Here is a 22,640-nt window from a genome sequence, read left to right as displayed (position 1 = left end):
GGAATTCTCTAACTTTCTTTTTATTGAAATTTGGGGTGTTACATGGGAGCAATGGACCCACAAGGCAGAAAAATCCCGACTATTGATAGAGATAAAGTGAATTTGACAAAGGAAAGTATGTCGACAAGAAAAATAAAAAGAGAATAGCGACAGGACAAGTCATTTGAATACTTCGGGAGCCTTTGGTCAAACACAAGTTTTTGCCCAAATGCTCGGGGGCTACTTCGATAAAAGTAAAATTTCGACTATGGCAATATAGAAATTGCGGGAGCCTACAACCAAGCACAAGTTCGTGGTTGTAGCCTCGGGGGCTACTCCCATCGGAAGCGCTGTTCGCGCACCCGAGAGATAAAAAAAAAGAGAGAGAGAATATCGGGAAATAATGACAATATAGCGACAAGGTGGATTAAAATGTTGAGCCTACAACCAAGCACAAGTTCTTGGCTGTAGCCTCAGGGGCTACTCCCATCGGGAACGCCGTTCGCGTGCCCGATGAAATTAAAAAAGGAAAAGGAAGAAAGATAGAAAAGCAAGAGAGTATATTTCGAGTTATAATTAACTCTACATATACTCCCATCGGGAGATTAATATAAGTCATATTTGACTCGATAAAATGTGCCATTCCAACAGCCGGAAAAGCACTCGACAATATATTCTCAGAAACGCCAAAGTTGCGATCAATTTCTGAATGCCGCAAATTTGCGAAGGTAAGACCCCAGATCCGTTCTGCTGGGCGTGGCATCGCCTAAGACTGCGCTCTGCTACTTTTATCCGTATCAACAGATACGAAGAAAAATCCTAACGGACGCGTTAGGTACTCGATAAATTTGACTGGGACTCGACAGAATGGTAAGACCTTAAGCGGCACCTGTCGGAGTTTACACCAGTATCCCGAGATCATGTCCAGGGACGTGATCTTGAAGTAGGTTTTTGCGGATTGCCACTAGAGCAGTTTAACTAGTACCTGATCCGTCGGATGAACTAGCCCCAACTACCGAGTATCCCTGTACAATATAGAAATTTATATGAAGAAATATAGAAAAGTTTAAATTGTCAAATAAAAATAAACAAGTGGAGATTTTCCACGACTCTACGATTCAAGCAAAATCTCGGGGCTACCGACATAGGCATCCCAAATGGGCCTGCCGGAGATAGTACCCGGGGTTTAATGAAGGCCCACTACCCGAAGAATAAGAAGATTCGGGATTCCAAGATATATTAAAGAAAGTAGAGTTGTAATAGGAAGTGTTGTTTGTAATCTGACGGGATGAGTTAGAAACCGTCCCGGACTCTGTAACTTGTACAAAACGAAACCCTCGGCTCCGCCTCTTATATAAAGGGGGGTCGAGGGACGAAGAGATCATCGAATCATTGTTCACAAACCCTAGTTTTCATAATCGTCGAGTACTTTTCGGCTGAAACCTTCGAGATCTACTTGCCCTCTACTTCTAACTAAACCCTAGCCTATAACCCGTAGGCATTGACAAGTCGATACCTTGTCACCCGGTATGGATGTCTAAGTTGAGAATAATCAAAAGCGAGAAATCCGAAATGCGAGCTTTCTCCTTAGACCTTTGTACAGGCGGCATGGAGGTACCCCATTGTGACACTTGGTTAAAACATGTGTATTGCGATGATCCGGTAGTCCAAGCTAATTAGGACAAGGTGCGGGCACTATTAGTATACTATGCATGAGGCTTGCAACTTGTAAGATATAATTTTCATAACTCATATGCTTTATTACTACCGTTGACAAAATTGTTTCATGTTTTCAAAATAAAAGCTCTAGCACAAATATAGCAATCGATGCTTTTCTCTTTGAAGGACCATTCTTTTTACTTTTATGTTGAGTCGGTTCACCTATCTCTCTCCACCTCAAGAAGCAAACACTTGTGTGAACTGTGCATTGATTCCTACATACTTGCATATTGCACTTGTTATATTACTCTATGTTGACAATTATCCATGAGATATACATGTTACAAGTTGAAAGCAACCGCTGAAACTTAATCTTCCTTTGTGTTGCTTCAATACCTTTACTTTGATTTATTGCTTTATGAGTTAAGCTTGGGGATGCTGATACGTCTCCGACGTATCGATAATTTCTTATGTTCCATGCCACATTATTGATGATATCTACATGTTTTATGCACACTTTATGTCATATTCGTGCATTTTCTGGAACTAACCTATTAACAAGATGCCGAAGAGCCGATTCTGTTGTTTTCTGCTCGTTTTTGGTTTCAGAAATCCAAGTAACGAAATATTCTCGGAATTGGACGAAATCAACGCCCAGGGTCCTATTTTTCCACGAAGCTTCCAGAAGACCGAAGAGGAGTCGAAGTGGGGCCACGAGGCGCCGCCACACTAGGGCGACGCGGCCCAGGCCCTGGCCGCGCCGACCTGTGGTGTGGGGCCCTCGTGTGGCCCCCGCGTTGCCCTTCCGCCTACTTAAAGCCTCCGTCGCGAAACCCCCGGTACCGAGAGCCACGATACGGAAAACCTTCCGGAGACGCCGTCGCCGCCAATCCCATCTCGGGGGATTCCGGAGATCTCCTCCGGCACCCCGCCGGAGAGGGGATTCATCTCCCGGAGGACTCTTCACCGCCATGGTCGCCTCCGGAGTGATGAGTGAGTAGTTCACCCCTGGACTATGGGTCCATAGTAGTAGCTAGACGGTTGTCTTCTCCTCATTGTGCTTCATTGTTGGATCTTGTGAGCTGCCTAACATGATCAAGATCATCTATCTGTAATACTATATGTTGTGTTTGTCGGGATCCGATGGATAGAGAATACTATGTTATGTTAATTATCAAGTTATTACCTATGTGTTGTTTATGATCTTGCATGCTCTCCGTTATTAGTAGAGGCTCGGCCAAGTTTTTGCTCTTAACTCCAAGAGGGAGTATTTATGCTCGATAGTGGGTTCATGCCTCCATTGATATCTCGGGACAGTGATGATGAAAGTTCTAAGGTTGTGGATGTGCTCGTTGCCACTAGGGATAAAACATTGATGCTATGTCTAAGGATGTAGTTGTTGATTACATTACGCACCATACTTAATGCAATTGTCTCGTTGTTTTGCAACTTAATACTTGGAAGGGGTTCGGATGATAACCTCGAAGGTGGACTTTTTAGGCATAGATGCATGCTCGGATGGCGGTCTATGTACTTTGTCGTAATGCCCAATTAAATCTCACTATATTTATCATGACATGTATGTGCATTGTTATGCCCTCTCTATTTGTCAATTGCCCGACCGTAATTTGTTCACCCAACATGCTTTTATCTTATGGGAGAGACACCTCTAGTGAACTGTGGACCCCGGTCCATTCTTTTATACTCGAAATACAAATCTGCTTGCAATACTTGTTATACTCGTTTTCTTGCAAACAATCATGTTCCACACAATACGGTTAATCCTTTGTTACGAGCAAGCCGGTGAGATTGACAACATCAACTGTTTCGTTGGGGCAAAGTACTTTGGTTGTGTTGTGCAGGTTCCACGTTGGCGCCGGAATCTCCGGTGTTGCGCCGCACTACATCCCGCCGCCATCAACCTTCAACGTGCTTCTTGACTCCTACTGGTTCGATTAAACCTTGGTTTCTAACTGAGGGAAACTTGCCGCTGTGCGCATCACACCTTCCTCTTGGGGTTCCCAACGGACGTGTCAGCTACACGCATCAGTCCTCTTGTGGAGCAAGACACGCCGTGTAGCCTTTGTTGGATATGTAGAGAACGGGTTGTATGTTGTTGATTTCTCCGGAAAGACGACATCTTCTGCTCTTTGCCTATTCGCCAAAGGTGACAAGGGTTGGTTATGGCATCGCCGACTAGCCCATGTCAACATGAGGACTTTGCAAAGTCTCCACAAGGGTGGCCACATTCTCGGACTAAAAGAAGATGTTTCCTTTTGCAAAGATCGTGTTTGTAGGGCTTGCGTGCAAGGAAAAATGCATGGAGATCCTCACAAGGCCACGACAATCATCTATACCACAAGATGCTTGGAGCTCCTACATGTTGATCTCTTCGGTCCACCGTCTCATGAAAGTCTTGGAGGGAAGAAGTATTGCCTCGTCATTGTTGATGACTATTCACTCTATTGTTGGGTATTCTTCTTCAAGTACAAGAGTGAGACTCAACGGACCATGATGGAGTTTGCCAATCAAGTTCAACACAAGTACGACACCACAATCCTCGCAATAAGGAGCGACAATGGAACGGAGTTCAAGAACTACACCTTGGATGACTTCCTCGGCGAAGAAGGAATCCAACATCAATACTCCTTGCCATATACTCCCCAACAAAATGGGGTCACCGAAAGGAAGAATCGAACCTTGATCGAAGCCGCTCGAACAATGATGATGGAGTACAAGTCCAACTACAACTTTTGGGCGGAAGCTATCTCTACCGCATGTCATGCTACTAATCGTCTCTACTTTCGCAAGGGTCTAGAGAAGACACCTTATGAGATTCTCACGGGTAACAAGCCCAATGTGTCATACTTCAAGGTCTTCGGATGCAAATGCTATGTGCTTGTCAAGGACACACGTCTATCCAAGTTTGATTCAAGAGATCAAGAAGGAATTTTCGTTGGCTATGCTATGGATTCTCACGCCTATAGAGTCTTCAACAAGTGAAATGGGCGAGTTGTAGAATCTTGTGATGTGACATTCGATGAAGATGATAGATCTTTGGAGGAGCGAAGTGCTTCTTGTGACAAAGGAGATGCAATTCCCCCGAATGTCATAGGAAGGATGGGTGTTGGCATTCGCCGACCTCAAGAGCTACCTTTTATGAGTACCGGGGAAGGGCCAAGTTCCACCCAAGTGGAGCCATCTACACCGCAAGGCCAAGCTTCTTCCGTTGATCATACAAGTGCAAGCCAACCTCTACAACGACCTCAAGTTCAACATCAACAACAACAACAACAATCAAGTGCAAGCTCACCTCAACAAGCTCAAGAACAACATCAACCACAAGCTCATCTACCTCAACAACCGACATCAAGTGACCAAGGCCAAGCTTCAAGTTCTTCACCGAATGGCTCGGGGAAAATCTTTATGGACAATTCCATTCCTAATACCCCCGAGTCATCCGACTCTCATGATGATGATGATGATGCCCCATTCAACAACAATGAAGGTCAAGGCAAGGATCTAAACCATGATGAAGGCCAAGAGTACCCACAAGAATCTACTCCTATAGCCGATACTCGCTGTGAAGATCCTACTACAAGACATTTGCGCCTCAAGTCCCATTCTTTGTGTAATGTCATTGGTGATTTAAAGAGCAAAGTGACCACCCGGAGGCAACTAGCAAACTTTTGTGAGCACCACGCCTTTGTCTCTATGGTGGAACAACTCAAGGTTAATGATGCGCTTGGAGATCCCGATTGGTTGATAGCAATGCAAGAGGAACTCAACAACTTCAAGAAGAATGATGTGTGGACTCTCATGAAGCGACCCGATCATTGCCGCAATGTTATCGGCACCAAATGGGTCTTCAAGAACAAGCAAGATGAACATGGCATCGTCATCCACAACAAAGCAAGATTGGTGGCACAAGGCTATTCTCAAGTTGAAGGCGTGGACTTTGGTGAAACCTTTGCACCCGTTGCAAGGCTTGAGTCCATCCGTATCCTTTTGGCCTTTGCCTCTCATCATGGCTTCAAGTTGCAACAAATGGATGTTAAGAATGCTTTTCTTAATGGTCCTTTACATGAGGAGGTATATGTGAAGCAACCCCCGGGATTCGAGGACCCCCATTTCCCGGACCATGTCTTCTAGCTCAAAAAGGCCCTATATGGTCTCAAACAAGCTCCTAGAGCTTGGTATGAGCATCTAAATGAGTTGCTTGTAGACCGTGGTTTTGAAGTGGGGAAAATAGATCCCACTCTTTTTACTAAGAAAGTCAATGGGGAGCTCTTCGTATGCTAACTTTATGTAGATGACATCATATTTGGCTCAACTAACACAAGGTTCAATGATGAGTTTGCTAAGTTGATGACTAATAGGTTTGAGATGTCGATGATGGGTGAACTCAAGTACTTCCTCGGGTTCGAGATCAAGCAAATGCGACAAGGCACCTTCATCAATCAAGCAAAGTACCTCCAAGACATGCTAAAGCGCTTCGACATGAAGGACGCCAAGGCCATTGGAACTCCGATGCATCTCAAATGTCAACTCTCCCTTGACGAGACCGGCAACGCGGTGGATCTCAAGCTCTACCATTCGATGATAGGTTCGCTTCTTTACCTTTGTGCCTCTCGCCCGGATATAATGTTAAGAGTTGGTATGTGTGCACGGTTTCAAGCAAGCCCGAAGAAAAGCCACATTGTGGCGGTAAAAAGGATCTTTCGATATTTAGTTGATACCCCACACTTCGGACTATGGTACCCAAGGGACACAGACTTGGCTTTGGTTGGTTTCACCGACTCCGATTGGGCGGGCGACAAGGTTGATAGGAAGTCTACATCCGGAGCTTGTCACTTTCCTGGAAGATCCTTGGTGTGTTGGTCCTCGAAGAAGCAAAATTGTGTATCCGTCTCCACCGCGGAAGCCGAGTATGTTGCCGCGGCAAGTAGTTGTGCTCAAATCTTGTGGATGAGGCAAACCTTGCGGGATTATGGACTCGAGTATAGCAAGGTGCCTCTTTTGTGTGACAATGAGAGCGCAATCAAGATCTCCTACAATCCGGTTCTTCATGGCAAGACGAAGCACATTGAGGTAAGGAACCACTTCATCCGGGATCACATTGCTCGCGGAGATATTGTTCTATCCTTCATTGGTACCAAGGAGCGATTGGCGGACATCTTCACGAAGCCCTTGGATGAGAAGCGTTTCATTGAGTTGAGGCATGAGCTAAATATCATTGATCCATCGAACTTCGCTTGACCGTCATGCGCACATACCACTCTCAAACTATATATCTAGATGAAAGGCACGCATGAACATAGGGGGAGTGCGGTTTAAACTTATTGAGCTATCCCTCTCCCCATAATGCATAAAGAAATCCAAAACATATGCTATTTGTCAAATAAGTGACTAATGAGCTTCATGTTGAGTTGTAGTCGTGAGTCCTAGATACATCTACGCGACCTCACACTACTATACTCTTACACGGTGGCTTCGGCCACCAACCTCCTCCTTGAGGAGTTTTTGGTTCTTCGTGTTTCTTTGTGACTTTCTTTTGTCCTTCTTCTTTTGTTATCTTTTCTTTTTTATCCATGTTTTTGGGGAGTCTCATCCAAGCTTTGTTTTCCTTGTTGGCTTTTGCAAGCTTGGTTGTGTATTTCCTTACCCTCCTTTTTGGTGTTCCGATGCCAAAGGGGGAGAAGTTGCCTATTCGGATGGGTTTTTTGCATGGGGACTTTCGTTGTTGTAGCTTCTTGGTCCTCTCGTTGTTTATCTTTCTTGTGGCTACACCAACTCTATGGAGGCACCTTATTATGAGTTCGGGTATTCTCAAGGCAAAGGTATGATAACTTCACCCAAAACTCTTTGCATGATCTTGTGTTGCCTCCATATTGCGCATATGCTATTTGATCATGTCAAGTATCCCTGTTGCATATGTGCTTGGTTTGTAAAATCTAGGGGGAGTTATGTCTCTAGGATGTGTGCATTTGTATTCAAATACATATTCAAAATATGCACATGTCTAGGGGGAGCTCCGTCGAGCTTTTGCAAATCTATATATCTCATCATAATATCATATGCCATTGCAAATTCTTGGGTTATCATCAAACACCAAAAAGGGGGAGATTGAAAGAGCAAAGTCTAAACCCCGGGTTTTGTGTGTTTGATGACAACACTTGAACAATCTCACCGTGTGCAAAGATTATCCTTGTTAGATTTGCAAGGGCACGGTGACCTCGCTGGACACGTCAAGATCGGAGGACTGAAGCGTAGCGTATAGGTTTTCTGGTTTTGTGTGTGTATCGCGAGGTGACATGGTTGGAGAGGAAAAGAGGAGAAAGCAGTTTTTGTCAGGCCGATACTACCGGTACCAGTAGCGGTAGTACCGCTACCCCTACTGGTACCGCCCCACGGTAACGCTCTGGTGTTTTGCCCTGAGATTGTCCCACAGAACAAGTTACGGTACCTTTACGGTACCTTGAGCGGTAGTACCGCCTAAGGTACCGCTTCAGTACCGTAACAGAAGTTACAGCCGTACCGCTTCGGTACCGCTTGGGATCCAGTAAGCTCTGGAGACCATTGCGGTACCTCGAGCGGTACCGCGAGCGGTAATACCGCTATGTGTTCACGTGGATAAGTTCTGTGGGATTTTGAATCCAGAGCGGTAATACCGCTTCCCAAAGCGGTAGTACCGCTTAGGCAAAAAGTGCAGGTAACGGTTGGATTTGGGAGGGCCTATTTAAAGGGCCCTTCTTCCCCAACACGATTTTATCTCTCCTCTCTCTCTCCTCCATTGTTGCTGACCTTAAACCTTGAGGATCTCCCCAACCATCCAACCAATCTTGCCCAAATTTTGAGGAGTGGTGGAGGAGGCCCCGATCTATAGTTCTACCAAGAGAGATTTCACCAATTCGTGCTAGTCCTTACTGGATCTTGGAGTTAGGGTTCCTATGGTGGGATCTTGGAAGAAGTGCACCTATGGAGGCTAGCTTGGTGTTGTGCTAGCCCCATAGGTTGTTGTGAGCCTCCTAGTGTTGTGGAGCTCACCCCAACCTTGTGAAGGAACCACCGCCTCGACCGGTGCCATAGTGGAGAAGGGGGAGCCCCTTCGTGGAGCTCTCTCGAGGAAGAAGGTGAGGCCTTCCTTCGTGGTGTGGCCGCCTAGCCTATTGTGTGAGGCTAGCACCTCCTCAACGCAGACATACTCTCTTTTGTGAGGGGAACGGCGGGAAACAAACCTCGCCTCGTCTCCGCGCCATCCGGTTGTCCCGCTCCTTACTCTTACTATCATGCTTGTTTCCATTACTTGTTGCACTTGTCTAGGATCATACTAGGAACATCTCCACCATTAAAGCAATCACCTTTACCTTCCGCTTTGTTAAAAACTGAAAAAGACATAAAATTTGTGTAGCGTCCATTCACCCCCCCTCTTGTTCGCTACGATCCATTCAACGTCCCTCAGGATATAGAGGATCCTGAGTAAAAGCACCACTTCTAGTGCTTATTTCATAAGCGTGTTTTTATCTAGAAGCATTAGATAGACAATCTTTTTGCACTTTAGTGAGCTGATCAATTTGTGTTTGAACCATTTGGAAATGTTTAACAAGCATTTTAACATCATTAGAGGTTCTTTCCACAATATCATGCAAATTATTAATAGCTCTAGAATTTTCCATTAGATGATTTTGCACTCTCTTATTAAAGGTATCTTGCTTAACAACATAATTATCAAATTCATCTAAGCATTGATTAGGAGGTTTAGAGTAGGGAATATCTCTACTATCAAAACGTTGGAGAGAGTGTACCTCAATAATGGAAGGGCGAGGAGTTGGCTTACATGATTCTTCTATAGGTGGTAGATTCTTCACATCTTCATATTTAATACCCTTCTCCTTAAGAGATTTCTTGGCTTCCCTCATCGCTTCATCATTTAATTCCGTCATTCCCCTTTTCTTCGGTGTTGGTGTTGGCGTAGGGTCGGCTCATGTGTAATCCAATCATCATAATTTTCACTTATTTTGGCCAATAATTCCCCAGCTTCAGCAGGAGTCCTTTTCTTGAAAACACAACCAGCACAACTATCCAGGTATGTCCTAGATTCAACAGTTAGTCCATTATAGAATATATCGAGGAGTTCATTCTTAGATAATTGAATTCTAGGTAGTGCTCTTATTAGAGAAAAAAATCTTGCCCAAGATTCAGGCAATTTCACTCCTTTTATATGCACAAAGTCAAAGATTTTCTACAAAGCAGCATGTTGAGCACTAGCAGGGAAATATTTCTGAAAGAAAACATTAACCAAACTAATAGGACTATCAATAGACCCATGAGACAAATTATCATACCAAATTTTAGTTGCACCTTTCAAAGAGAAAGAGAAAAATTTAGTGACAAAGTAAGTGTGTATCTTAATATCATCAGAGAATAAATTGCTCAAAGTAGAAAGTTCATTCATATGTTTCATAGCACTTTCATTTTCAGTACCACAAAAAGGTTCTTTCTCAACAATAGGTATGTAAGATAATCCAAAGAGAAATCATAATCCTTATCCCTAGTGTTTATGGGAAATGTGGCAAACTTAGCATCAGGGGACAGTTTATATCTAACAGCTCGTCTAGCAAGAAGACTTTTAATAGAATTTGCATCACTAGTAGCATGAAATTCATCAATGAAATCATCATCAAGTTCAATAAAAGCTTCATCAAGATCATCACTAGGACCCCCTCTAGACTCAGGTGAACCAATAGGTGTAATAATATTATCAATTTGTTTAGCCCTATTAATTGTAGCATCTAGGAAAGGACCTAACGAACCACTCTCATCAAGCACAGTAGAAGTATCGTCAAAACTTTCAGAATCAGCAGAAGTAGCAATATGTGTATGTGGTGTGATGTCTACGGGAGCTTCTATTCTTGTAGACAGTGTTGGGCCTCCAAGAGCAGAGGTTTGTAGAACAGCAGCAAGTTTTCCTTAAGTGGATCACCCAAGGTTTATCGAACTCAGGGAGGAAGAGGTCAAAGATATCCCTCTCATGCAACCCTGCAACCACAAAGCAAGAAGTCTCTTGTGTCCCCAACACACCTAATAGGTGCACTAGTTCGGCGAAGAGATAGTGAAATACAGGTGGTATGAATAAGTATAAGCGGTAGTAACGCAGCAGTAGTAACGTAATAAAACAAGTAAACAAGCAGCGATAGCGATATTTAGGAACAAGGCCTAGGGATTATACTTTCACTAGTGGACACTCTCAACTTTGATCACATAACAGAATAGATAAATGCATACTCTACACTCTTTTGTTGGATGATGAACACATTGCGTAGGATTACACGAACCCTCAATGCCGGAGTTAACAAGCTCCACAATTCAATGTTCATATTTAAATAACCTTAGAGTGCATGAAAGATCAACACGACTAAACCAAGTACTAACACAAGCATGCACACTGTCACCTTCACACTATGTAGGAGGAATAGATCACATCAATACCATCATAGCAATAGTTAACTTCATAATCTACAAGAGATCATAATCATAGCCTACGCCAAGTACTAACACGGATGCACACACTTGTCACCATTACACCGTGCGGGAGGAATAAACTACTTTAATAACATCACTAGAGTAGCACATAGATAAATTGTGATACAAAACACATTGCAATCATAAAGAGATATAAATAAGCACTTCACTATGCCATTCATAACAGTGAATAAGTATTCGTGAAATATAGCCTAAGAGACCCACACGGTGCACACACTCTGTCACCTTTACACACGTGGGACAAGGAGTCTCCGGAGATCACATAAGTAAAACTCACTTGACTAGCATAATGACATCTAGATTACAAGCATCATCATATGAATCTCAATCATGTAAGGCAGCTCATGAGATTATTGTATTGAAGTACATAAGAGAGAGATGAACCACATAGCTACCGGTACAGCCCCGAGCCTCGATGGAGAACTACTCCCTCCTCATGGGAGACGAGCAGCGTTGATGGAGATGGCGGTGGTGTCGATGGAGGAGCCTTCCGGGGCACTTCCCCGTCCCGGCGGCGTGCCGGAACAGAGACTCCTGTCCCCCAGATCTTGGCTTCGCGATGGCGGCGGCTCTGGAAGGTTTCTCGTACCATGGCTTTTTTCGTATCGAGGTTTTAGGTCTGGGACCTTTATATAGGCGAAGAGGCGGCGTCAGAAGGTCGAAGGGGTGACGACACCATAGGGCCGCGCGGCCAGGGGGTGGGCCGCGCCACCATATCATCCGGGGCCCCGTGGCCCCCTCCGGCGACTCTCGGGTGTTCCGGATGCTTCCGGGCAAAATAGGAACACAGGCGTTGATTTCGTCCGATTCCGAGAATATTTCCTTACCAGGATTTACGGAACCAAAAACAGCAGAAAACAACAACTGGCCCTTCGGCATCTCGTCAATAGGTTAGTTCCGGAAAACGCATAAATATGACATAAAGTATGCATAAAACATATAGATATCATCAATAATGTGGCATGGAACATAAGAAATTATCGATACGTCGGAGACGTATCAGCATCCCCAAGCTTAGTTTACGCTCGTCCCGAGCGGGTAAACGATAAACAAAGATAATTTCCGGAGTGACATGCCATCATAACCTTGATCATACTATTGTAAACATATGTAATGAATGCAGCGATCAAAACAATGGTAATGACATGAGTAAACAACTGAATCATAAAGCAAAGACTTTTCATGAATAGTACTTAAAGACAAGCATCAATAAGTCTTGCATAAGAGTTAACTCATAAAGCAATAAATCAAAGTAAGGGTATTGAAGCAACACAAAGGAAGATTGAAGTTTCAGCGGTTGCTTTCAACTTGTAACATGTATATCTCATGGATAATTGTCAACATAGAGTAATATAACAAGTGCAATATGCAAGTATGTAGGAATCAATGCACAGTTCACACAAGTGTTTGCTTCTTGAGGTGGAGAGAAATAGGTGAACTGACTCAACAATAAAAGTAAAAGAAAGGTCCTTCAAAGAGGAAAGCATTGATTGCTATATTTGTGCTAGTGCTTTGGTTTTGAAAACATAAAGAGAGCATAAAAGTAAAATTTTGAGAGGTGTTTGTTGTTGTCAACGAATGGTAGTGGGCACTCTAACTACCTCATCAACCAGACTTTCAAGAGCGGCTCCCATGAAGGACGTTATCTCTATCGGCAAGGTAGATCATCCCTCTTCTCTTTTGTTTACACATGTACTTTAGTTTAGTTTTTCTTTATTTATGGATGACACTCCTCCCAACCTTTTGCTTACACAAGCCATGGCTAACCGAATCCTCGGGTGCCTTCCAACAATCACATACCATGAAGGAGTGTCTATTTGCAAAATTAAGTTGCTTACTGACAAATCAGAGCAAAACATGTGAAGAGAATTATTAATGCAAGTTAATTAATCGGGGCTGGGAACCCCATTGCCAGCTCTTTTTGCAAAATTATTGGATAAGTGGATGTGCCACTAGTCCATTGTGAAAGTTTGTCAAAAGTAAATGACAAGATCGAAAGATAAAACACCACATACTTCCTCATGAGCTATAAAACATTGACACAAATAAGAGGTGATAAATTTTGAATTATTTAAAGGTAGCACTCAAGCAATTTACTTTGGAATGGCGGAGAAATACCATGTAGTAGGTAGGTATGGTGGACACGAATGGCATAGTGGTTGGCTCAAGGATTTTGGATGCATGAGAAGTATTCCCTCTCGATACAAGGCTTAGGCTAGCAAGGTTATTTGAAACAAACACAAGGATGAACGGTGCAGCAAAACTCGCATAAAAGACATATTGTAAACATTATAAGACTCTGCACCGTCTTCCTTGTTGTTCAAAACTCAATACTAGAAATTATCTAGACTTTAGAGAGACCAAATATGCAAACCAAATTTAGCAAGCTCTAGGTATTTCTTCATTAATGGGTGCAAAGTATATGATGCAAGAGCTTAAACATGAGCACAACAATTGCCAAGTATCAAATTATTCAAGACATTTTACCAATTACTACATGTAGCATTTTCCGTTTCCAACCATATAAAAATGAACGAAGCAGTTTTAACCTTCGCCATGAACACTAAAAGATAAAGCGAAGAACACATGTGTTCATATGAACCAGCGGAGCGTGTCTCTCTCCCACACAAGCATGTATTTATTCAGAGAATGAAAATAACACAGACGCTCCAAGTAAAGTACATAAGATGTGGCCGAATAAAAATATAGTTTCAGGGGAGGAACCTGATAATGTTGTCGATGAAGAAGGGGATGCTTTGGGCATCCCCAAGCTTAGACGCTTGAGTCTTCTTGAAATATGCAGGGGTGAACCACCGGGGCATCCCTTAGAGCTTTCACTCTTCTTGATCATAGTATATCATCCTCCTCTCTTGACCCTTAAAAACTTCCTCCACACCAAACTCGAAACAACTCATTAGAGGGTTAGTGTACAATAAAAATTAACATGTTCAGAGGTGACACAATCATTCTTAACACTTCTGGACATTGCATAAAGCTACTGGACATTAATGGATCAAATAAATTCATCCAACATAGCAAAAGAGGCAATGCGAAATAAAAGGCAGAATCTGTCAAAACAGAACAGTCCGTAAAGATGGATTTTATCGAGGCACCAGACTTGCTCAAATGAAAATGCCCAAATTGAATGAAAGTTGCGTACATATCTGCGGATCACTCATGTAAATTGGCATAATTTTATGAGTTACCTACAGAGAATTAGGCCCAGATTCGTGACAGCAAGAAATCTGTTTACGCGCAGTAATCCAAATCTAGTATGAACCTTACTATCAAAGACTTTACTTGGCACAACAATGCAACAAAATTAAGATAAGGAGAGGTTGCTACAGTAGTAACAACTTCCAAGACACAAATATAAAATAGAGGTACTGTAGCAAAATAAACACATGGGTTATCTCCCAAGAAGTTCTTTCTTTATAGCCATTAAGATGGGCTCAGCGAGTTTTAATGATGCACTCGCAAGAAATAGTAGTTGAAGCAAAAGAGAGCATCAAAAGGCAAATTCAAAACAAATTTAAGTCTAACATGCTTCCTATGCATAGGAATCTTGTAAATAAACAAGTTCATGAAGAGCAAAGTGACAAGCATAGGAAGATAAAACAAGTGTAGCTTCAAAAATTTCAGCACATAGAGAGGCATTTTAGTAACATGAAAATTTCTACAACCATATTTTCCTCTCTCATAATAACTTTCAATAGCATCATGAGCAAACTCAACAATATAACTATCACATAAAGCATTCTTATCATGAGTCTCATGCATAAAATTATTACTACTCCCAACATAAGCATAATCAATTTTATTAGTTGTAGTGGGAGCAAATTCAACAAAGTAGCTATCATTATTATTCTCATCATCAAATATAGGAGGCATATTGTAATCATAATCAAATTTATCCTCCATAACAGACGGTATTAAAAGACTAATATCATTATAATCATCATAAATAGGAGGCAAAGTATCATCAAAGAAAATTTTCTCCTCAATGCTTGGGGGACTAAAAAGATCATGAAAACCAGCTTCCCCAAGCTTAGAACTTTCTATATTATTATCAACAATGGTGTTCAAAGCGTTCATACTAATATTACTACCAGCATGCAAATAAGGTTCCATAGGTTTTTTAATTTTCGCATCAAACCATCCATGTCTTAAATCAGGAAATAGAATAAGAAGCTCATTGGTGTCCATTATGCCAAACTAGTGTAAACAAGAAACAAAAAGATGCAATTGCGGGATCTAAAGGAAATAACTTCGAGTACTTACAACGGCGAAAATAGCTTAGTAGCCGAGATCCGGAGTGTGAGTACCTTTTACCTTTCCTCACCCGGCAACGGCGCCGGAAAATAGCTTGATGTCTACGGGAGCTTCTATTCTTGTAGACAGTGTTGGGCCTCCAAGAGCGAGAGGTTTGTAGAACAGCGAGCAAGTTTCCCTTAAGTGGATCACCCAAGGTTTATCGAACTCGGGGAGGAAGAGGTCAAAGATATCCCTCTCATGCAACCCTGCAACCACAAAGCAAGAAGTCTCTTGTGTCCCCAACACACCTAATAGGTGCACTAGTTCGGCGAAGAGATAGTGAAATACAGGTGGTATGAATAAGTATAAGCAGTAGTAACGCAGTAAAACAGTAAACAAGCAGCGATAGCTGTATTTAGGAACAAGGCCTAGGGATTAGACTTTCACTAGTGGACACTCTCAACTTTGATCACATAACATAATAGATAAATGCATACTCTACACTCTTTGTTGGATGATGAACACATTGCGTAGGATTACACGAACCCTCAATGCCGGAGTTAACAAGCTCCACAATTCAATGTTCATATTTAAATAACCTTAGAGTGCATGAAAGATCAACACGACTAAACCAAGTACTAACACAGCATGCACACTGTCACCTTCACACTATGTAGGAGGAATAGATCACATCAATACCATCATAGCAATAGTTAACTTCATAATCTACAAGAGATCATAATCATAGCCTACGCCAAGTACTAACACGGATGCACACACTCGTCACCATTACACCGTGCGGGAGGAATAAACTACTTTAATAACATCACTAGAGTAGCACATAGATAAATTGTGATACAAAACACATTGCAATCATAAAGAGATATAAATAAGCACTTCACTATGCCATTCATAACGAGTGAATAAGTATTCTGTGAAATATAGCCTAAGAGACCCACACGGTGCACACACTTGTCACCTTTACACACGTGGGACAAGGAGTCTCCGGAGATCACATAAGTAAAACCCACTTGACTAGCATAATGACATCTAGATTACAAGCATCATCATATGAATCTCAATCATGTAAGGCAGCTCATGAGATTATTGTATTGAAGTACATAGGAGAGAGATGAACCACATAGCTACCGGTACAGCCCCGAGCCTCGATGGAGAACTACTCCTCCTCATGGGAGACAGCAGCGTTGATGGAGATGGCGGTGGTGTCGATGGAGGAGCCTTCCGGGGCACTTCCCCGTCCCGGCGGCGTGCCGGAACGGAGACTCCTGTCCCCCGGATCTTGGCTTCGCGATGGCGGCGGCTGCGGAAGGTTTCTCGTACCGTGGCTTTTTTCGTATCGAGGTTTTAGGTCCGGGACCTTTATATAGGCGAAGAGGCGGCGTCGGAAGGTCGAAGGGGCGACGACACCATAGGGCCGCGCGGCCAGGGGGTGGGCCGCGCCACCCTATCATCTGGGGGCCCTGTGGCCCCCCTCTGGCGACTCTCGGGTGTTCTGGATGCTTCCGGGCAAAATAGGAACCTGGGCGTTGATTTCGTCCGATTCCGAGAATATTTCCTTACCAGGATTTCTGGAACCAAAAACAGCAGAAAACAGCAACTGGCCCTTCGGCATCTCGTCAATAGGTTAGTTCCGGAAAACGCATAAATATGATATAAAGTGTGCATAAAACATGTAGATATCATCAATAATGTGGCATGGAACATAAGAAATTATCGATACGTCGGAGACGTATCATGGTGGAGTAAGAAGCAATGCAATGTTCATCACCACTCACCATAACATTACCTAGTGTCTTACCACACGTTGGTGGAGTGGAAGGAGTACGATCATCCTCAATGGTCTTGGATCCATCATATGTATCTCGAAGCTTTGTACAAAACTCATGAGCACTCGGAAGGGCGCGATGGAGGAGATAACTACATGACTCACAACATGGCAAAGCACTTTAGTAGCTTGAGAATCTAGATAAGATTTTTTCTTCTCCTCAAGAGATGGATTTTGTGGATCCTTAGGAGGAGAAAAACCCATATCAAGAATTTTCTCCACATGTGGGTGCCCCAAAAATAATCAAGCATGTAGAATTTCCAAGCATCATAGTTAGTGCCATCAAAAGTAAAAGTGTTATTGTGAACTAATCCTCTAGCCGACATCATTACTCTCTAGGCGGTGAAGCCCAACAAGATAAGAGAGCCCTAGCTCTGATACTAATTGAATGTAGAAGGACGTCGCCTAGAGGGGGGTGAATAGGTGGGTTGTAAAAACTTGTAATTGAGCGCTAAACAAGGCGGAATAAAACTACTCAAGGGTTAGTTGTTTAGCTCAAAGCCTATCAACTAGGGTTTGCCTATGTGCACCAACAACCTATGCTAGCATGATGAGCAACAAGGTGATAGCTAACTAGATATAGAACATCAAGCACGAAGGCTATCACAATGTAAAGAGCATAAGTAAAGGAGCTCGGGTTGAGAAGTAACCGGTGCACGAGGAGACGACGATGTACTCCGAAGTTCACACCCTTGGGTGCTACGTTTCTGTTGGAGCGGTGTGGAGGCACAAGACACTCCAATGAGCCACTAGGGCCACCGTATTCTCCTTGAGCCTTTCCACCAAAGGGAAAGCCTCGATCCAGTAAGGGACCCTTGAGGGTGATCACCGAACCCGTACAAGCTTGGGGCAAACACCCAAGTATCAAGCTTGAGGCAAACTCCACAACACCGGAGGCTCTCAAGTACAAGGCCACAAAGGAAATAAGGCCACAAAGGTTACCACGCCACAAAGGCGATAAGGCCACGAAGGCAACAACACCACTAAGGCTACCACGCCCTCTACGAGACCGAAACCCCGGAGAGATCCCAAACCGATGCACCTAATGCAATGGCTAAGAACACCACTAAGATGCCCAAGTTCTTCTCTCCCAAATTCCAACAAATCTACAAAAGCTATTAGGGGAATAAGGGAGGAAGAATAAAATAGGAGGAGGAACACCAAATTACTCCAAGATCTAGATCTAGCAAGATCCCCTCACTTGGAGAGGGATTCACTTGGTGGAGCACTAGATCTAGATCTCTCTCTCCTTTCCCCCAAAAAGATGCAATAAATATTGGGGGGATCAAGAGAATGATAAATCTCTTCAAGGTCAACAATGAAGGAGAGAGAATAGGTGGGAAGAACTAGTGTGGACGGAGGTGGGAGAAAGGTATATATAGGGAACCCAGAAATATGACTGTTGCGGCTAAAAAACAGTCAGATTCGCGACTCAAAGCGGTACTACCGCTTGCCAAAGCGGTACTATCACTCGCGCACAAAAGCAGTACAGAAAATACGCGAGAAACAGATATCGGGCCGGTACTACCGCCCTATGGGCCGGTAGACCTATGAAGAATGTGGTCATAAATCCATAATAGTACCGCCCTATGGGCCGGTAGACGTATGGAGAATGTGATCATAAATCCATAATAGAGTCCGACCACAACGACCGAATACCACTTGAGTCAAAAACAGAGCAAAAATGAATCTGCATGTAGGAGAGAGAGAAAGCCGGCAGGAGGAGAGAGCAGCGTGTAGAAGCAGTGCAGCAGCAAGCAAACAACAAGGCCACGCGCGCGTGTGTAAATGCTGCTTGGCAACAGGCCAGCAGCGCAGCAGAGCAGCCTAGCAGCAGCGGCAGGAGCACAGTGCAAAGCAGCATCATGCAATACTAGAAGGACCTCGCGCGCGTTGCTGCGCCGTTTTCGTTCTAGGCGTTTCCCTATAGTGAGATCAATTTCATAAGCTAACATGGATGCATGTGCAGTTATAAACTTTTACAAACATTGGTATATCATGTCTAACAGAAACAAGACGAAATGGAGAAACAACATGCATATCAACAAACACCAAACATTCTTACTGGAATTCAATATGAGCAAATCTAAAAGAATATTTTTTACGTTAAACTTCAGTTTGTAACTTATTTAAAGAACTTGTACCGTCAATCTAATAATAGTTCTAAAGTGGTATCATTGATAGTTGTAACCCCTATGAATTTCAAAAAAGATACATAAAGAGTATTCATTACATTGCTTTCAAGGAGATACCTTGTAAATTTAAGTTTCAGATACACCTTCACCAATTTTCCATCTGCTAACACTGAACAAAGGAAATGTAGGTTTGTCGTCCAGAAATAGAAATATATCTCCTCCTTCTAAAAGTATGAACCTTGACAAAAACTACATGGAAGAAGATATACAAAGATGAGATAGCTTATTCTTTCATTTATTTTACTTGTATGTATTTATCCAATATACTGGATGGAGGTTGTTTTCTTAGTTCGTTTACACTTGAACAATTATCCTAAATTACTGGCCAGTGGCCATGCTACTTTAGTTTTCGGTGGGAGTTGACAGAATTTACATTCCACAAAACAATATGTTCATATGTCATACCCAAGGTAAAGATTCAAAAGGTAATTCAGGGAGCTTCCTGAGTTTTCATATTCCACAAAAAACAACATGCATGAAATTGCTAAAAGCTAGAAAATAGTATCCGAGTACACATGTTAAACATACATACAAAAGGTACACCACCAACAACAGAATCCAGACATCACACAGAGGTGGCATGCATCCCTCTAAGTCCATCTCAACCGATGAAAAATCCCCCATGAAAACACACCTGAAAGCACCGGAGTCAGTATGGAAAGGCGGACCCATAAATCCAAATAACACCCAGAAGAAGCAGCAGTCCCCATGTGTAATGAGCTTTTAGTGCTTGGAAGGATATCATGGAAACGATTGGCAAAGAACATATATAACAATGACTGATCATATACAAACATACACTTCCAAATTTTTTGATCTTGTTTCCTTAAATATTCAACACTGAATTGTATTCAGTGCAAGGCCCAATGAGTTCGGTTTTGGCAATGCCCGGATTAAGTCCATATGTCACCAGAAGACGCATGGAAGGAAACAAAAAAAGTTAATACCTTGATCACTGGTACAACTTACATGCTTAATTATTCAGTTTAGAAATAGGACATGAATGTTCACTAAAGTTATCGCTAGCCTTGTCATTGAAGTAAACAAATATTAGCACCATGATGCGCCTCTAATTTACCTGAATAAAGCTCTGATATATAAGAAAAATATATTCTACACCTGTAAATTCAAGAAAGAATTTGAGCTCCCATATTACATTTGGCTATATGTTTACTACCAAGCATTAGTTTATATGAAATAGGGGTAAATATAGAGAAGGATTCACAACTGACACAAATATGCCCCGCTCTACCGTCTAACCCAATGGAATCATTTAACATGATTAATGCTGAAACTACCAACTGCAGTCTGACCCAATGGAATCATTGAACATGATTAATTTTAAAACTACCAACTGCTAGAACTGCAGCGCACACAATGTACACTGAAAAGCCTACAAATTTTGTATCTAAAATTCATCTCTGCAATGATAAAAACAAATCAAGTACTACCTCCATTCTATGTACTAAGAACTGAAGTGCCCCTGACCTCAAATCCATATATCCAGGAACCCACTTCGATCATGAGACAAACTTCAGAATCCAACACCTTTACACCACACCAAGGCAGTAATATTAATAGCTAGCTACTAAATCCCTAATTATCCCCCAGAGATTTAATTGCTACCAACCACAACAAATGCTAGAGTTTTTGCCAGATGCACTAATCTGACACATCATATACACCATGGTACTATGAGAGAACTTCAGGAAAATAAATGCATGAGAAGGAGTGGGGTGAGAAGAGTTCAGGTACCGGAACCTCACTTGCTCTTGCGGCTAAGATCGAGACAGATATAAGGCACCTCGGCTCCTGCACCTGAGTCCCCTGCTCCTGTGGACCGGTGGCCGCGACATGGCGATAAGTGTCCATGCAGTGGAGGACGCAGCCCTGGAAGGAGAAGAACCTCTGCCAGTGATTCTTTGTTGCCTAGCCTAGAGCGGGATACACATTGAAGAACAACCTGATTTTTCATTATCTAGGAGAGCTTATATTTTGTAAACTTTACTTCCCTTAAGAACAGGAAGTCCACATTTAGTATTTGATTTTGCAAAAAAATCTTATCATGCAGTAGAACGCCTGTAATCTTCCAATTTGCATTAGACTCAATTTCTGTTTAAAGCATAATTTCATCGGACTTGAATAAATATGTCTTATTATTTGAATTTTGCAAAATTTCAGTATTACGATTTACAAAGCAAATAAATTTCATTTTAATATTTTATCCATCTCCGACTCATTTGAAGCACACATTTGATACAACACAATCTATCTAACCAATTCCTAGAGGTGTTTCATTTCTAATCAAGTCGACGAAAGCACAATCATGCATCCTACATGAACAACCAGCAGTAGCATCAGCAGTTTAAGCAAATGTTCTCTTTGGTACATACGGGCTTCATATCGGCATAATGTTTTACAAATATATTCCCTTTTCCAATATATGAAAATATTACAAACCTAGATATACATGAAATGTCTACTGAGTAAATGATGATAATTAATCTTCATAAGCGTAATAATGTTTCATGCTGTGGGGTCAATTCTTCAAAAGCTATGCTTAGTTTAGGGTTAGAGAAGAAATTGTTTTGTGATAAGATACAGCCAAAATTGAGCAGCAGTTTGCAAATCAAACACTGATGCCAAAAAGCTCATGTTTCAATGCATGGAGAACGATCAAATCAATCAATAGCAGCCAAGGAATGCACAGACTTGATGGAAAGAGAGCATACTGCTAATAGTGCAGCACAGCTTGTATTGGATGGGTGGGCACAGACATTGACCGCTGCTTGCTGTTGCAGCGGACACAGAAGACCTACATGATAGCACATAATCCATGAGGATTTTTACGGTACCCTGGTACTCCAGAATTATGTGGTGGAGTACCAGGCCGATCTGACCGTCCGTGCTGTAGGACTAGTTCTAATTTTATTTTTTGAGAGGACCAAAAGCAATTTTATCAATTTACACTTTAACCCTCATGGTGATTTCCGGTGGAGCTAGAGCACCTTGGATTGCTGATTCCGCGTCCACGCGACCCAAAGTGCGCCGCCGCCTGACTCGATTCCGGCCCCGCGCCCCCCACTGCGTCGCCGCCTCAGTTGATTCCGCATCCCCGCCCCCAATGCTCCGACGTTTCCGCGGCGTCTCGCTCGATTCCGCGG

The sequence above is a fragment of the Lolium rigidum genome, chromosome 1 (genome assembly GCF_022539505.1).
Source record: "Lolium rigidum isolate FL_2022 chromosome 1, APGP_CSIRO_Lrig_0.1, whole genome shotgun sequence".
Lineage (NCBI taxonomy): Eukaryota > Viridiplantae > Streptophyta > Magnoliopsida > Poales > Poaceae > Lolium > Lolium rigidum.
Note: the sequence above shows the minus strand (reverse complement) of the source record.